The sequence below is a fragment of the Pleurodeles waltl genome, chromosome 2_1, assembly GCF_031143425.1.
Source record: "Pleurodeles waltl isolate 20211129_DDA chromosome 2_1, aPleWal1.hap1.20221129, whole genome shotgun sequence".
NCBI lineage: Eukaryota > Metazoa > Chordata > Amphibia > Caudata > Salamandridae > Pleurodeles > Pleurodeles waltl.
This window is the reverse complement of record NC_090438.1, coordinates 563,794,677-563,813,450: the sequence shown is the minus strand read 5'-3', so window position 1 is coordinate 563,813,450 and position 18,774 is coordinate 563,794,677.

Here is an 18,774-nt window from a genome sequence, read left to right as displayed (position 1 = left end):
AATAAGTACATTTACTTCAACAAAGAACAGACATGTCCACATTTCAATACTCCTACAAGTATCAAGTGAATACAGCCAATGATAAACATTATGCAATTCCATAGTAACTAAAAGGAGTAGAGCATCTTTTTACAAATACTATTACACAAGCATTGGTAAAGTCAGTAGGTCTGACCTTTGAAAGCACGCAATACATTTTAGTTTTGTATTTGTTTGACGCATATGTAATATGCATGAAAAGTGTTAAAGTAATACAAATTAACCATCTAAAGGTGACATTATATGTTTCCAAAAAAAAAGAAAAAGTAAAAGAAGACCCATTGTAAATCTTAATAAAAATGTGATGAGAGCTGAAATGAAAGCAGAGATTAGCTTGGACATTGGCACTGCAGTGCTGAAGTACTTTCTTGGGTTGATGTATGCATGTGTGAGAACAAAATGCTATCACTCGAAGTGAGGGGAGCCAAAGGCTGAAGTTATCTGGCCCACTGTCCTATGAGATATACTGGGGTGGGTGGACATAAAATGTGAATGGCATGTGAACAAATTAATGGATGAAGGTGGCTCATGGAAAGCCCTACTTGTAGACTCACACACATTATTTTTGTTGTTTTTTTATTTGGAAAATATGAAGCTGTCTGTAAGAAATTGGGTTATTGATTGAAGAGGGTGAAAACCCAACTCAAGCAACAACCACAGTCTTTATCAGGGTGAAACACAAAAGTCACTAAATTAACCTCTGTTTAACACTCTGGTAGATTAACCTAGATGCACTGTGTTTATTTATGCAGCACACAAACAGTAATAAAGTGAAACAAAGTAAAAAAGTCCCACAGCAATTTAGGAAAATAAAGAGTCTTAATGAATAGGATTACGCTAAAACACATTCAATTCAATCAGTTAAACCAGAGATCTGATTTTTTTTTATCAGTGAAATCTAGCACCTAAAAGATCAAAGTGCCAACTGCGGGTATCCGGTCACATGACACCGGTCAAAGTCAAAAGCTATGGCTGACCATGATGGAGTGCTGGTCGGGTACACAAGGTGGATTGGGTCCAGTCTCGACTTATCTTAGGACTTAGAAGAAAGTTTGAAGAAAAGGTGGTGTTCAGCACGGCAAGGTTGCAGACAGTGTCCAAGGATTCATCATCGCTGAAGAGTGCTGGACAAGATTTCAGTGAAGCCATCATCATTAACAGGAAAAAGCTCTCAACCGGAGAAGCTGGATTTCCAGGCCAAAGAGGTTGCCTTTGATGAGGAATTTGTGGCCGTCAGGCCCAGTGATGATTTTTACCATCAGACTTAGATAACTTTTTGAAAGTCGAAAGCATCCAGCAGAATGAAGTTGCAAGTCATAGCTAAAGAGGGCTGCACAAGGCTGGATATCATCACCCAGAGGTCCCACTGAGCAGGATTTGATGTTGCGGAGAAGAACAGAGCAGAAACTACTGTGAACTCAGGGCACCAATGATGAACCTTGGGCTGATTAGCTGACAGGAGGGACGAGATCTGTTGTTTCTTCTTCTAACCCTTTTAGGGAAAATGTTTCTAAGATCCAACTTTAAGGGTTGAACAGGACCAACACATTCAACACCATAGCCAAGAATCCAGGACTTGGGGAGGCACCACTTGGTGGGTTAGTGCACACTCCAGCAGAAGCCAGGATCAGGGTTCAAAGATTCTGGAGCTTGTTATGTCCCTGTAGCTCACACTGAAGGCCAGCAAACTAGTACTTGGCATCACTGTAGTAGCCCTGGGTTCAAGCAACAAAGCATGCTTGTAGCAGTACTGCCGTCATATGTCAGGCAAGGTAGGCCTCTAGCATTAGAGCTTTTCTCTGGTAGCATCAGGACAGTTTTCGGAAGAACAAGTCAGGCCTCAAGAATCAAGGCAGTAATATGGGGGTCTGAGGCAGGCCATTTGAAGTCTTTCACAGGTCCAGGATTGTATTGTAGATTTATTGTGAGAGTCCCGTATTTATACCAGGTGCCAGCCTTCAAAGTAGAGAGACATTCTGTCTACAACGACATCAAATTCTTAAAATGTCCCTTTGTGTGTGTGTGCTGGAGGCAGCCCTTTGAAATGAAAGTGGAGCAGGGGAAAGCTCCATCCAAACATTCCTGGTAGAATGGCCAATTGAAGGAATTTGGGTTTTTGGTTGAGCAGTCAGACTTAATTTAGAGTCAATTTGCAAAGTATTTACGCATCACTTAAACAGTAATAAAGTAAGTATAGAGAAAGAATCCCATACTACTTAAGACAGAAAATTTTAATAAATAATTTCACACCAGAATGGCAAAAATCCAATCAGTAGAATTGGAATTGTGATTTTTTTGAAGGTTGCAGTAAAAACTTGCACCCAAACGATTGAAAGCACAGTACAGATACATGTAGTGGATTGGGCTTGGTCTTGAATTACCTTTAGATTTGAATGCAATTTTGAAGAAAAATGTCTGAGAAGGTAGAGATCAGCAGGGCAACCCTGCTCGCAGTGTCCCAGGAGGATTCATTGTTGGAAGCCACTAGACAAAGTTGTGGTGAAGATTTCTATGGTTAGATTTAGTAACTTTTATGGAATTAAAAAATCTCCAGCAGGACAAAGCTTTAGGCTGTACCTGACAAGAGCTCCACGAGGCCGGATCCCATCTGAGAGGAGCTGCTGGACAGGGGTTGTTTCTGTGGAGATGAAGGTAGCAGAGGCTATTACAATGTCAGGCTGACTGACAATGCACCATGGGCAATTCTGAAAGCGTTTAAGTCCAGATATCCTTTCATTTCTCAGGCTACTTTCTGGTGGAAATTGTTTTAATTCCCAAGTTTATGTTTTTTGCTGTTTGGGCACCTATAGCATCACTTCCAAGTGTCCAAGACCGGTGGAGTATCAATTGGAGGGCAGGACTCATTTCAGCCAGGATTCAGGCGCGGGTTCAAAGTTGCTACAGTTTTTTGTTTCCCTATAGCTCAGAAAAACCCAGCCACCCAGCCATTGAAGTCACTCTGGTAGTTTTTGTATCAGACAGCAAGACCGTCCTCTAGTAGCAGCAGGGCAGGCCTCTGAAATACAAAGAAAGCCTCATGCAGCAGGGTATTGCTCTGAAGTACAATGCAGTCTTTCTGGGGATCCTGCACAAGACCAGGAGTGAACTGAAGAGTTGGTCTGAGGCTGGGGATCCAATATTTAAACTTGGTTCTAGCCTTTGATGTCGGAGAAACCTCTAGGCCTTCCTACATCTGGTTTCTGGAAACGTACCCTGTTCTTCTACGTAGGCATTTAGAGGTCTAGGGTAATGAATGACTGGTGCGAATGTTTTTGTGAGTGTACTAGAACCAGTTCCTTTGAAATATAATTAGAGCACGGAACAGCTCTGCCCCTTCCATCCTGGCAGGATGGTCCATCCTACCAGCATCTAGTTCCCCTTTGTCTCACTGTCTAGGAAAAATAAACAAAGGCAAATAACCACTATATTCACAGTCATGTGACCCAAGACACAGGCTTCAAATGGTTAGGACAAGAGAAAAGCCAACTTACTAAGGTTGGCATTTTCAGAATTGTGTTTTAAAATCCAACTTTACTATTAAAGAGGGGTATAAGTGGGGCACCAGAGATAAGATTGGTAGCATTAATTGGGACACTAAATGGGTACTGCCTATTATTGATTAATATCCATGCCCAAATATTGATGATCACACCTCCTCTACAGCTGACATAGGTAAATGAGCACACACAGAGCAGTCCTTGGGATCTAAAGCGTGTGTGTATTCTTGCACTAATCTAGAACAAAAATTTGTTGTGTAATCTTCCTTCAAGTAATCTATAAATGAAGCTTTCCAATTGCTCTTTATCAATGTTGTGTGTGCGTGTCATGGGTATGAATGTTGAGTTACTTCTCTCAGTTTTTGGTGTGAGCTAATCTACAACTAACATAATAGGGTGCCACTAATACTACTACTAAAAATGTAATGCCGATAACAATCTTGGTTAAGACACACTATTATCTAAAATCAGATCTTTTCAAACAGTAAGGTGTAGCAACAAAAATATTGCACAAAAACCTTTTATATTTTTTTCCTTTGTACAGCCATCCTTAACTTTACTCTGTATTCTTGTAAAATGTTATCCCTATTCTTCTACTGCAGCCTTGGACCTATGAAAATGTTCTTAATTCTTTTTAGTTAGCAATTTAACAGTCTTTATTTCAGTCTAAAATCAATATTATTTCCAAATCAAGTTTTTTATTTCTTTCAGATATCTTTTTTAAGAAACGTTTACCCTATATTATTCTCAGTGTGACGCCAAGGTGATTCAAACAGGTCTCTGCTCACATCAAGCAAATCGGAAATATTTGGAAATGTAGCACTTGGTTCACGTAGTAAGTTCATTCAGGTGCAGAATGCCTCTGACAAGGTACTCTCAATCTTTTTGATCTCCTTCGTGCTTGTTGAGCTCTATCTTCTGTGTCTCTTATACAGCTTGATCCTGTCTCCTCAGCAATTGTTGATGGCATGCATTCAACTGACACTGTTGATCTCAATTTCTTTTGATCATAGCTTTGTTGCCATTGAATGCTGTAAGGGTCTTTTCTTGATCAATTACTTGTCCGTTCACTGGGATTTTCCGCTTGTTCTGGTGGGGGGCCAACTGTCACTTCAGGTTCATATCTTGTTTCTTCCTTTTCTCCTTCACCAGAAATTTCAGTGCTACTTTGTGAAATTGCAGGAATTTGGATTGGTACAACTGTCTGTATTTCTTCACCCCTTTCTTCTCTCTGCTGTTGTGCCTCTTCCTGCGGTTGTACAACACCAGTGTTCTTGATTCTGGATCGAAGAAACAGTGTGCGAAGCAGGCACCAGTTGGGTTTCTCAACACATTAACCAACAACAGTATTGGTGATTAAGATCACCTGGTAGGGGCCTTTCAACTTTGACTCTAGACAGGACTTTCCCAGTGCAACAAGTAGGCCAGCAATTTATTGCACAATAACTGACTCACAAGGCACCTGTAAGAATTCAAGCAGTTTCTTTAAAATCTGGTTTAAAATGGAAAGACTTTTATCGTACCCATGTGGAACTCAACAGCATGCAAAACCTCTGTTTCTAAACACAAAAGAGAACAAGACCCTCTTCATGTAATGGGATAAGAAAAGGCCTGGTAGAGACGCATAGTGGTAAACAATTCTGCAGTACATGGAATATGGAAAAGGATGGTGAATGGATTTGGTACCAAGGAACAACATGGAACAACAGTGTTGTTAATCTTGCGGAGATCTTGAACAATCTAATATTTACCATTAGGCTTCTGTGACCCCTTGATCGGAGAGATGCAAGGACTCCGGACAGTCTCTCTCAGGATTCCCTTTCTCAACATGGTTTCAATTATTAGTATTATCCTGCCACAGTTTCTGGGACCAGATTATATAGTGGCATTCCTGGAAAGATGGCATTAGGTTCCACTGTGATTCGACCACTCCCAAACCTTTTTTTTTTTAGTCTTACATCCTTCCCTTGTTGAATCCTATACCTCTGGGTTCACAGCGTATTTCAAATCTGTGGGGTGCTCATCTACGGTTCTTACTGGGCACATGCCTATAGCTCCTTGCTGGACAGGACACGAATCACACACCACAAACTAGTGATACCTTCGAAAGAATCTATTTTTACTGGGATTTCTTAAGAAACTGGATTTGTAATAAGTTTGTTCGTAACTCCTACAACTTGGATATTCTTTCCAGAGATGGGTAGGTTGGAACGTCCTCAGCTCTGGTTAACTGTCCAACATAGGGAACTGTTGAAATGGGTTTTGATTTTGATGCTGGAATGAGTTTGTGTTTGCTCTAGGCATCTAATTCATGTCATATCTGGGGTTGCCTAAATTTTGTTAAGTCATCAGGGCTTGTGGGACCTGCATCATTGGGACCTGCCTTGGCTTTAGCACTTGCACTTACTGAATGAGTACATTTTGATTTCCTCCTTACATTTGATTATTTCCACTCATTCTATCTGGGTTCAGCCTACACTCCCTCTTCCAATGCCTTATTCTGAATACCTTTAGGCACCATTTTTCTCCGTACCAACATAAACTTCTTTAGCTTCCTCTGCTTCATTTCTTATTCATCTCTACAATATTTTCCATGCCTCAGGATCTCATCTAGCAGCTTCGTCTGCCCGTAAAGTGTGCCCTTTTGTATATGTTGACTGATTTCTTGTCACAAACATTAAAAAACTGCAACACAAGGAAACCCATCCCAATCCAATCAAGATGTGACTGTCCACTATGTTTTTGAAAAGCCTCCAACAATCTCTTAAATTATTCATCATACTTCTTCATTACCTCAGGAGATGGTGCATTATCATGTGGATTGCTTGCTGGTTCAGTGCTCGGCCAATGTACAGAGATTTTACATTCTGCACACAAATCATTTGGAACTACAGTGTCAAAGAAGTGTTCAAATCTGTCCACAGCACTTTTGAAATCTTAACAAATCTGTTGAATTGTGGATTCTTCCTCATTGTTGGAAAATAACTCATAAATGCTGCAAGATCTTCCCTACTCAATGGTACATCAACATAACCTCAGCATAACCTCCACCTGGTATCTTTCTCATTGGATAAGCTGAAGCTTCTCCTTCATCTGGGACACCTAGTGGTGGTTTACCTTTTACTCCAGCTGTCTCTTGCTGGTTCTTTTCATATTTCTTGTCCCATTTGCTGTCTAAGTTTTCAGAATTGCTCTATTTGAAAATACATTTTCCTAATTCAGTAATGTGCAATGGCTTTCCTGAAGAACGCATTGTCTCAATAGCTTCATCATCCAATTGTACCCTGAAACTTCTCTGTAATTCTGTAATTGAAGACTCTTTGAGATATTAACCTCATATTTGCACCCAATTCAGTTTATTTATTTTGTGTAGTAGCACCACACCTTGTAATTTCTTTACATAAATTCCATCTTCAAACAAATTAGTCGCTTCATGTGCTAGCTGTGTTGTAAGGACATTCCTTCTCACGTCTCTCAAAGACTGAACAGTTTGTGGTTTTGTCAAAGCAATAGAGTGTGAATTCTGTTTTGTGGAGAAAAACCCTGTTGCTGTACAAATCTCTGATTGCTGTGAAGTTATAATTATAGTAAAAGGTGCTGGCACAGTCACAATTGAAGCAGTAACACTAAGAGGCATCACTGTTGGGACATTTTCAACTCAATTGGGCACAGTATTAACAATAACAGGTTATATAACAGGCTGTGTCATTGGTAATGGCCTCTCAGTTTGTATCACATTTGGGTACACTCTGTAGAAGGGGCCAGATAAGGTAGTGGTTGAACAGCTCATGATTCCTCCAAAATATCCACTATGCTGTCTGATTTCTTTTCATCTTTTCCATACTTATCTCCTGGAGCTTTTGGCTTTTTCAGTTTCTCAGATTTCTCAGTGATAATAGCTGGATATAATCTAGCTGCCTCAACTAGAGTTTTCCTCCATCTCTGTTGTACATCCTAATAAACATCTGCATAATTACGCACTGATTTTTTTGGCCTTGTTCTTGTATTTTTCTCTCTCCTTAGCATGAACAACTTTCTCCCAAGCATTTAATGCTTCATATTTTGTAAGCTAAGAAGGTAGCTTCATTTCATAAAGCTTTTCTCTCAACATATAAATAATTCTAACTTCAAATGCACAACATGTGGGGAAGCTCAAATTACCCTTTTTTCAACAATCTTTCACCATTGATGAAGCGATAAACATGTATGTTAACCCTACATTTGTTGCCATATAAAGTGCTGGTATACCCTCAGGAGGTGCCTCTTTATCTTCCAGTACTAGAATTGTCACATAACCTCGCACCTAATATTTAGAAGTTTTCATACACTTCATGTTTTTTTTAAAGTCAACAATATTACAACCAACTCAATTTAAATTACAAATATTTTGATTCTGTTCCCTATACATCAGTTTTTTAGTCAGCCCTTTTTCCAATCACAGCACAACCCTGTAAACAGATAATCCAAACACTGTGTGGCATTTCACACCAACCGACCAATCTCAGCAAGGCACAAATGACACAACAGCTCAGTCCTTGCAGCGGTTCACCCTCCTTTGCAATATTCTTGCACACACAATGCTACAATTCTACAACTCTAAGCAAACACAAAGTAATAATCTGCTTGCTCCTCTAAAAGAAACAGTCAATTCAACTATTAGCATATTCAGGTTTTTACACCCTCTGACTTCTCTAATTCAAAAAGATTTTTCACTCATGCAAATGAAGTCTTGACCAGCGTGAAATCAACTGAATCAATGCAGCTTCACTGTAGTGCATTAGGTTCCACTAACAATGCTCAATTTTAGTACCATCGCACAAAATCATTAAAGTCCCTGTCTCAATTTTGCAGTCAATGGTACCTCACAACCTGCACCAAAAATCTTTAGAACCAAAGTAAACCATAAAATAACTCTTATTCATCTTTATCTATCCCAGGATCTTGGACTACTTCTTAGTCTGATAACCTGATAACATCTTCAACATCTTGACAATAAGTGCATAAGCATCACCAATTCATTCACCTCACATAATTAACGCTCTTAATAATCAAAACAATTGTGACAAATGACCCTATTGATACTCCCACCTTCAATTCTGCAACTCCCTTAGAAATCGCACTCTCTCAATCTTCAAAATGTGTGGGCCTTGGTCTTTGAGACATGGGCATTTCTCTAAATCAGGATAATTAATTACAGCCCCTTTTTTTCATAACATAAACTGTTCTCTGTCTACCGACTTGGCTGGAACCCTGGGACATCATTTCACAATTATCAGTTTATGAGAAAATCTTACCAACTCATCAGGGTGACATCCCAGCCTCTAGGCAAATACATCTCGGAAATAAGATGAGATTAACCAGAAGCTATACACCACTTAAATTAATACTATCTTTATTGAGTCAGTAGGAATAAAAAAGGCAATCTATAATTCATAATCAATCTACAAACATATTCCGTAAAATAAATAATTTCTATTCTAAGAATGAAGTTAGTTAGGGAGCAGAGCAAAAGTTGTCAGCCAGAACCCATATAGAGTTCCAAATTGAGAGATCAAAGCATAAAGCTTCAGTGTAAAATAGCAGAATCAATCAAAGCAGAACTTCCCATAAAGAGAGGTTCAAGAAACTCAGTAGAGCAGGAGAGATTTGGGCAGGGAAACTGGCATATGAATAATTCAGCCAATGTGGCAACCTACTCTAGGAACACGCACTATTATAGGCAGTATAATCTGAGCTTTTGCAATATGTTTCTTCTTTGTTCTTCAGTCAGCTGATCAGCTGTCAATATCTTCATGAAACAGAAACGCTTCTTCGTCTTCTCACCAGAACACAATACCACAGATGGCAACATCAAGTGACCGCAGCCACCTATAATAAGTAAATGTCCTTATTTTGTCTGTTGTATGATTCAGTCTTTTATTCAGAAAAACACTTTTTGCCTATGAGAACACTCACTTCTAATTTTCTGAATAGCTATATATTCATTTATTTGCAGCAGTTCTTGACTTAATAGAAGAACACTTTTTCATTAATACAATGTCTATTTTTATGGCTGATTCTTGAAATTCATTTGCTTCAAGAAATTGCATTTTCATTTTTAAGCTTATACATTACCGCAATAAATGCAAGCTACATATTCATTCATTCTATAGTGTTCCTTGTGTAAGTAGAAAAAATGCAGGGTTAAACAACATTTCATTCAATTAATACAGTGGTTCCCAAACTTTTTCGATCCCCGGCTCCTTTGACCTATTGGCCGTGTTGGCCACGGCTCCCCATTATGTAACTTTTTTTGGGCGGGTGGGGGAACGTAATCCCAGCCTGTACCTGTACCTACACTATTTACAGTTTGTCTTCTTTATTCTCTCCTTCAGGTTGCTGAAACCCATTTATTGGAAACTATTTTTGTTCTTTGGTCATAGGGATGTTATTAATGGTACTTTGGCGCCCTCCGCTGGTCACAATAATTAATGCAGGGGGTTTTGTTTCCAATACCACGATGAAAAGCTGATGATTTAAAGCACCTCCGAGTGGTTTCCACACTGTGTGCGGCGCCCCTGGCTAGTTTTGAGGGCGCACCAGGGAGCCGTGGCGCACAGTTTGGGAACCACTGAATTAATATATATTATGAAACATAGGCAAATGGAAAGGCAAAAAAACAACATTTCACATTCTTGAACTAGGTCAGTTAATTAAAAAACACTGCTACAGCTATTCGAGTTGAATATGAGTAACTATGGCTGTGTTGTAATTTTATTTTATTTTTGTCAATTTAAAATATGAATTTTTCTTATGAGCCTACGGGTTAATTCTACACGTTATTAATTTTAAATGCATAATTTTCTTAATTTTTATACAAACTGCTTAATCAAAGCTGACAAGTGGCTCCATGCTATATATAGCATCTTTGACTAATTCTGGTATTTTAGTCATCATCAATTTATGTGCTGGGGGTTGAGCCCAAAATCATAGTGTTAAAATCAGAAGTACAACACTCTTAGTGAAAAATGATATTGCCTGAAAAAACAGGAATGACTTGATAATATGTTATGTCATAGGGTCACTTGGCAGACTTGTAAACATAAAATTTAATTTAGTGCCCCAAATTCTGGCCCTCATTATGACATTGGCAGTAAATCCCACTTACTGCCATGGTTTTTGCTGCCAACATAACGCTGCCACGGCGGATATCCGTTCATCATATTATGACACACACACACCAATCCGTCACTATTCAGCCACACACACAAGTCCGCCACACCAAAGGTCAGTGATAAACTGGCGGTATCAAAACCCACACCATTGCACCAGAACAACGCCCACCACATTATGACCCAAAAATCACCATGGTGGATATTCAACAGCAGGAAACCATTGGCGGTACAAACCGCTGCAATCCAACTACACATACAAAACAACACCACATTGGACAATTCAAACAACACACACCTGACACACATACACACACCACTCCCACACACCCACACCACTATAAAACACACACCCACATTACCCACAACCCCTTATGAATTCAAATCATTGCCAACAGACTGACATCACGACTACAGACAAGACCAGACCCACACACCACCATCACCTTTATACCACCTATATACCACACATCAAACACACCGACACATCACCCTACAAACCCTCGCCCACACTACACACACAACACCCATGGCACCACAAAGACACCCCCGATTCTCAGAGGAGGAGCTAAGGGTCATGGTGGAGGAAATCATCCGCGTAGAGCCACAGCTATTTGGAGCACAGGTGCAACAGATATCAATAGCCAGGAAGATGGGCCCATGGTGGCTAGCATTGGTACTGGTAGTGAATTGCATAGTGCATAGGCCTTTTCCCTGTGTGTGAGTGTGCCAACGGTGGTGTTGATGCAGCCATTGACCAGGTGTATCCTTTGTCTCTCCCCCCCTTTTTTGTTTTGTCGTCCTGTTCTTATGTGCATCAGCATCATCTGGCGGAGGAGCTGAGGCATCGGAGACGGAGGGAGCTGCATCCCACAGGACCCAGGAGGCAGAGCCCACTGACGGGGAGGGCATCAGTGGGACAGAGGGCGAAGGGAGCACACTGGCTGAGACAGGAAGGGACAGTTCGGACACAGATACCTCCTCCGATGGAAGCTCCCTGGTGGTGTTAGACACTTCTGTGACCACCCCAGCTACAGGTACATCCGCCACCCTCCCTATCAGCACCGCCCTCCCAACAGCCCCTCATCGAGTTGCCCTTGTCCGCTCACTGAGGAGCGTGGGCATCTCCTTCGCCCCAGGCATCTCAGGCTCTGCCCCAGTTTGCCCTGCTGCCCTGAGTGAGGAGGCTATTGACCTCCTGAGATCCATCTCTGTAGGGCAGTCAACCATTGTGAATGCCATCCAGGGGCTGGCAGCCCAAATACAACAGACAAATGTATTCCTGGAGGGCATTCACACTGGCATGGTGGCCCAACAGAGATCAATCCAGGCTCTGGCCTCCTCTCTGATGGCAGCAAATGTCCCTGTTTCCACCCTTCCCCCTCCAACCTCCTCTTACCAATCCCATTTCCCTCAACCTCAATCTATCCCAAGAACAATGGCAGACAAGCATGCACACAGAACAACACACAAGAGTGGCACTGGCAAACACAGGCACCACACATCATCCCATAGGCACTCACACAAACACCATCCAGATGCAGACATACCAACATCCACTGCCTCCACTGTGTCCTCCTCCTCCTCATCCTCCACCTCCCTCCCTGTTGTGTCTACACTCACACCTGCATGCACTACATCCTCATCTACTACCAGCATCACCACCACACCTAGCAGAACACACACCTCACTGGTAGATACCTCCACAACAGCCATGCACACGTCCTCTGTGTCCTCTCCCTCTGTGTCTGCCCCCCCTCCCAGGGTACACACATGCAAGCGCTCAGACTCCCAGCATCCATTCACCTCTCAACAGCATCCAGCCCATGCACCTGCATCCAAACACAGCAGACAGAGACCTCCTACAACCACTCCCTCTTCCTCCACTCCCAAACATTCTCCCTCTTCCAGCCCTAGTGTCCCTAAGAAGCTTTTCCTCTCCACCATTGACCTCTTCCCTACCTCCCATCCTTCATGTCTGGCAATGAAAGGGTGCCTGCCCCAAGTGCTGACCAGAAGGGCAAGGAGCCCTCCCCAGCTGCTGCCAGGGAGGGCAAGGAGCCTGCCCCAAGTGCTGCCCTGAAGGACAAGGAGCCCTCCCCAGCTGCTGCCAACAAGAGCAAGGTGCCATCCCCAGCTGCTAACAAGAGGAGCAAGGTGCCATCCCCAGCTGCTGCCAGGAAGGGCAAGGGGCCTGCACCAGCAGTCAGGAAGGACAGGGAGCCTGGCACTGGGACTTATTCAGAGCCCCCACCACCAACCATGGTTGTGAAGCCGTCCGAGGCTGCAGGGGATAGGCAGGAGCTTCTCCCCACAAACACCACCAGCAGCAGCACCACCACCACCAGCAGTGGGCAGCCGTCCAAGGCTGCAGGGGATAGACAGGAGCTATCTCCACAACCGCCACCAGCAGCAGCACCACCACCACCAGCAGTGAGCAGCCATCCGAGGCTTCAGGGGATGGATTGGAGCCTCCCCCCACCAGCAGCTGCAGCAGCACCACTACCACCACTGAGCAGCCGTCACCACCAGCGGGCGGTCTGTAGTCCTGCCTCCATGGGCTGTTGTGCTGCCTGCCCCCTGCAAATCCTGTGGGTATGACACCCAGCTGAGAGACTGTGACCTTCTACTCCCCAGCATCTGAAGCACAGGGCACAATGACCCCTCCAGAACCAGTGGGTATGACACCCACTCACCCCACATTCCCCAGGATAAGAAGCAAAGGGCACGATGCCCCCTCCAGAACCAGTGAGTATGACATCCACTGGAGAGACTGTGGCCTTGCACTCCCCAGGACCAAGCACAGGGCATGTTGCCCCCTCCAGAGTCAGTGGGCAAGTAACCCACTTGAGAGACTGTGGCCTTGCACTGCCCAGGACCAAGCATAGGGCATGTTGCCCCTCCAGAGCTAGTGGGCAAGTCAGCCACTTGAGAGACTGTGGCCTTGCACTCCCCAGGACCAAGCACAGGGCATGTTGTCCCTTCCAGAACCAGTGAGCAAGTAACCCACTTGAGAGACTGGCCTTGCACTGCCCAGGACCAAGCATAGGGCATGTTGCCCCTCCAGAGCTAGTGGGCAAGTCAGCCACTTGAGAGACTGTGGCCTTGCACTCCCCAGGACCAAGCACAGGCCATGTTGTCCCTTCCAGAACCAGTGGGCAAGTCACCCACTTGAGTGACTGTGGCCTTGCATTCCCCAGGACCAAGCACAGGGCATGTTGCCCCCTCCAGAACCAGTGAATTTCCAACTGATGCCCCTGCAGTTTTCTCTCCGTATTGGTGCAGGAGACAAGTGGGGCCTTGGACTTTGTCATGTGGCCCTGTGGCCCACGCACATTGAGGACTGGGCAGTGTCCCTTGAACTGTACATATGTATATAGTTTTGGATTGAATGCTCATCTTTTTACTGTATTTACATTATTACACTCACTTTCATCTATTTGTGTTATCCTTGCATTATTCCTGAGGGGTATGGGGTAAATATGTTTTATTACTGTATTTGATTGTGTGTTTTGTGTTGGGGGTATGTGTTGTGTGTGTGTGTGTGTCACTCTCATTTTCCTCTCCCCCCTCCCTTGTGTGCTAGGCGGCTGTCTTCACTGTGGTCGTCTTCACCATTGTTGGTGTTCGTGGTGGAGCAGGACGTAAAATATCACGGGAAATATTTGCAGCTAGGGCTTCATGGCATTGTGGTTCTTCCCTGTGTCTCCAAAGGTGAGTCCTTTCCCTTCTGAGCTCTGTTTCCGCCAGGCTTTTGATGTCGTTGGTACCGCCCCAGAAAAGGTGGCGATTTCAGGGGTCATAATATGTTGGCAGAACATTGACTTCTGCCTGGCTGTGGGTGGCTACCGCCGTGGTGGCTGTTGTTTCCGCCCTGGCGGTCAGTGTGGTAAAGTGGCTGTATATCTGAGAGCTTTCATCCATGGTCATAATTTGGTGGTAGTTACCACCAGCCTGTTGGCAGTTTAACCGCCACTTTATCAGCGACAGCCAGGGTTGTAATGAGGGCTTCTGTCTTTTTTGTTGGTAAGACTAATTGATGAGAGGGCGGAGATAACCTTTCAAATGCAAATGGTAGCATCTTACTCCTAATCGGATAACAGTAAGATTGCATGAAAAAAAAACTGATTGCTAAAAAGACATTTTTAATAAAAAACAATGTGAGCGGTAGCAGTAGGAAATGTTTAAAATGCACTGAGAAAGGAAGAACAATGTCCTGGAGCACCTCTTGCTTAGCCCAACCTCAGCCTAGAGGCAGTGGTGTAAGGAAACCTAAGGACCCCCCTGCAAAGTACATAGAGTGGACCTCTCCAGACTCAGTCAGGAGCTCTCCGGCCAGGGTACTGTGTTGCGAGGCCACCTAGAGCTCACCCCCAACACCATGGGTGTTGTGGGGCTAATGTTACACCAATGCCTAGACATTGGCGTGATTTCAGAAGAGCTCCTGTAACACAAGGTCCATGTGTTCTACCATAATCTAGTACAAATGCCCTGCCAGTGCTGCTCTGCGAAGGCCCCCAGTGACTTCCCGATGATTAAGGGTGACTACTGTAGAGATGTACAAAGACACAGGGCACTATGACAACTTGTTTTTAAAGAAAAATGATCTCACCTCTCACCTACGCTTTTGATATACTGCTTTAGCTGAAGAAACAAAGAAGGGACAAACATGCAAGACTATAATACATCCTGTTTTGTCCAAAGCAAAGAGAAAACATGTTAAGCTTCAATAAATCCAAATTTAGATATTTTAGTAGGGCCCCCATTCCTCGGATGCTATGAATGTCATGAAGCATCGGATTGTGTTCAGACATGTCTGAAATATAGGGTAATGGTACGCTTGGCATCTGTAATGCATTTAACACCATTTGAAGATGGCTGTCAATATGTGAGGATGAGTGTACGGTGGCCATTTGGAATGATCTTTCATTTATTTAAAAAACAAAATCATTCAAAGATGACCACCACACATGCATGCGCAGGGATGTTTGATTATTTTCCTCAACACTAAATATATTTTCAAGAAGTGTGCTCATGGATTTATGATGGCCATTCTAGAATGGTTCTTCTTTATTTTAGGAAACAAATATTTAAAAAACAAGGAAATGAAAGAAATGTGTTATGTGAGTTCACTACAGCAGCTTTCTCTGGATCTGGGTGACCCATACCTCTGCTGCAGAATGTAAACAACCAGCAAAAGCAGGCCACAACCTTGGAAATGTTTAATACTTATATAAATCTATCCCATCTTCCTTCCAGCAAAAGAACCTGGAGATTATAGAGTTGTCTGTTAAAAAAAAATTGGTTCGCTGAGTTATATATACCAGTGCTTCAGAGAGTTGCTCCTGTACCCTGAAGCTCACAGATTCTGCCCTCACCATGGGCAAATCAGCTTTTCATATTTTTGAGGTCTTCACAGATTGAATCATTGTTTGACTGTGGCATTCATATCAATTTAAGCTTTGCATTGTGTTAGTGTGCTGTATACATGACCAATCATTTTATTTGATAATGTCAGCCCTTACTAACTGGCAAAATCTGTTCACTTTACAGCACATTTTCACCAGTGCAGCACTTTAGATATTTCTCTATCAAACTATTTAAATTCTGATGCACTGCTGGGGTTATTTCAAACAGCTTACATTGTCAGCCCGGTAGCTTCAGACGGTCACCCGGCAGCAGCTGTTTACTAGGCCTGAGCAGAGTGCATTGAGTTGCGCTACACAGAACTCTGTGAAGTGGCTAAAAACCTCGGCCGCACTATACGGAGTTCCATGACCAGGCAAAGTTCTCCATTGCACCCATTCGCATTGTGTTTGATGCCAAACACAAGGCGAAGTATGTGCTGCTATCTTGTTTTACACTGGTGCTGGGCCTTCGAATTTCAATCCTTTTCTTCCTGTTTCTTTTCTTCTCACCCTATCACTTTACCCCACCCAGCACCATGGGAGGGCAGGGCAACGACAGCTGCCTGCCTTGTAGGTGGTGCCACCATTAAATGGTGCAGTCTTGGCCAATCTTCAGCAAGGAGAAAGTGGTAGCACTGTTTGTTTATGTGCAGCACCACCTGCAATCCAAGCTGGCAAAAGGTAGCAGGCCTCGAAGCAGTTACTCCCTGCAGGAGCATCAGCAGCACTGAGCTAGGATGCACTGGCTGATCAGGGCCACCACCCAGGTCCAGCGTACGCCCCATCAGCTGATGCACCGCTGGCCAGATATAATCAACCGCCAGCAGGACCTCCTTGACCTACTCGGTGTTGAGATCCTGGGACTTGGTGAGTATTATATTTTTATTGTGTTTGTGTTCCAAAATGCTAACTTTTGTTTCCTAATAGCATGCGGCTTCCACTCAGAGCTAAGTGTTTAGTTTACATTAAAAATATATTATTAATTATGTGACACAATTAGAGCTAGGCATGTGCTCAGCACTACATCATCGTTCTCATAGATAGGCACTCGCTTTGGCTGATTATTTAAGAAGCCACTGCAACTCAGACTTCTCTCTCCTCCTGTCTCCATAGTGAGTAGTGATATCAGTGTGTTAGGGTTCTCTGTGACTTTATGTAGCTCGTAAAGTCCCAAAAATGTTACAGTGATGCGAGTATGCATGCATTGCAGAAAAGGGAGACTGAGTTGGTCCATCAAGGGGCTTGAGAAATTAGAATAGAATGAAAGATCATTCATTGTAATGCATTAGCTCCAAATGTAGTTTTTGTTCAGGAAATTTGAGATAGGGATTTTAGGAGTATAGAGAATTCAACAATAGTTGATCACACTAGTATAGTACCATAGGAGATCTGATTTAAGTACAATGTTATTGCATAAGTTTGAGGATATTAACAATACCACTAATGTATTTTTTCATCTTACATCAGCACCCAAGGGCAAGAAGAGGGGCACTGAACCAATGGTTCCGGCAGGAACTTGGGAGGTGTGACCACCAATGCTGATGCTAATGCTCTGCTCATCCCAGTATTTTTTTTTAATATTATTATTAAGATTTCCCTTTTATATTGTCTCCCTTTTTTCCAGTTATCCCTACATTATCTTTTTTTTTGTCTTTCATTCCCCATTTTGTATTCCACCCCTTCATTGCTCTTCAATGATTTAGAGTGATCGTCATTCATAGGCTATAGCCCTGCCCCTCTATTACGTGAAGCTTTTGGTTGGCTTGACTTCCGGACTTTTCTAACATTCCAACAAAAAACAAGTGACATTTTTGACAGAAGATACTGCAGTGCTAACCGAATTGTAACCATTATGTTTGTATTTTTTTATTTAAAGAATTAGCAATGGGAGGTGTACCTGGCATCTAAAAACTGTATACTGTTTTTTAATAGTCACACCAACCAGTGGAGCCAGCTCAAGTTTGACTGCGGCAAGAGCAGATAAAACAGTGGGAGACGTGGAGGCAGGGACGGACGGATGATAATAAGTCACATTGCATGCTTATTGACAATTACTCTTACTCACTAGCTGGTAGGGCATTGTCATGATCGGATTCATGAACCCCACGCATTACAGCTACAGTGGTGGTTGGGTTACATATGGCCTCTTCTATCTGCAACTCAGCAAAAGCGCACATAATGTTCACTAAAAAGTATTGCTTGATCGAAACGTGAAAGAACAAAAGGTTGAAAGAAAGAATGGATGAAAAGAGCAAAAGGAAAGGATGTGTGGGTGGATGAAAAAGGATGTGTGGGTGAGTATTGGTATTTGGCAAATGGATGGATGGCTCAAAGGATGTTGAAATAAAGGGTGGATAGTGTGGGTATTGAATGGATAGATAAAGGGTTGTGAATTTTGGTGAAAGACTGGGTGGGAGAAATTAAAACTTAATTCATAGTGGCTACGGGTTTATATAGAGGAAAAATGAAAGGACGATTGAATAATTGCTTAGATGAATAAGGAAGGGAGCTCTTCTTCTCTGGAGAGATCAGTGACACCCCTCTATTCTTCTATAGTAATAGATTTATATACCTGCCTAATCCATATGCCTTACTCTGCAGAAGAGTAAGTCAAGTTTATTTACTTTCCTTATTACCAAGCAAATCAATTTTTGGAAAGAATCTGTCATGGTGGGTGAG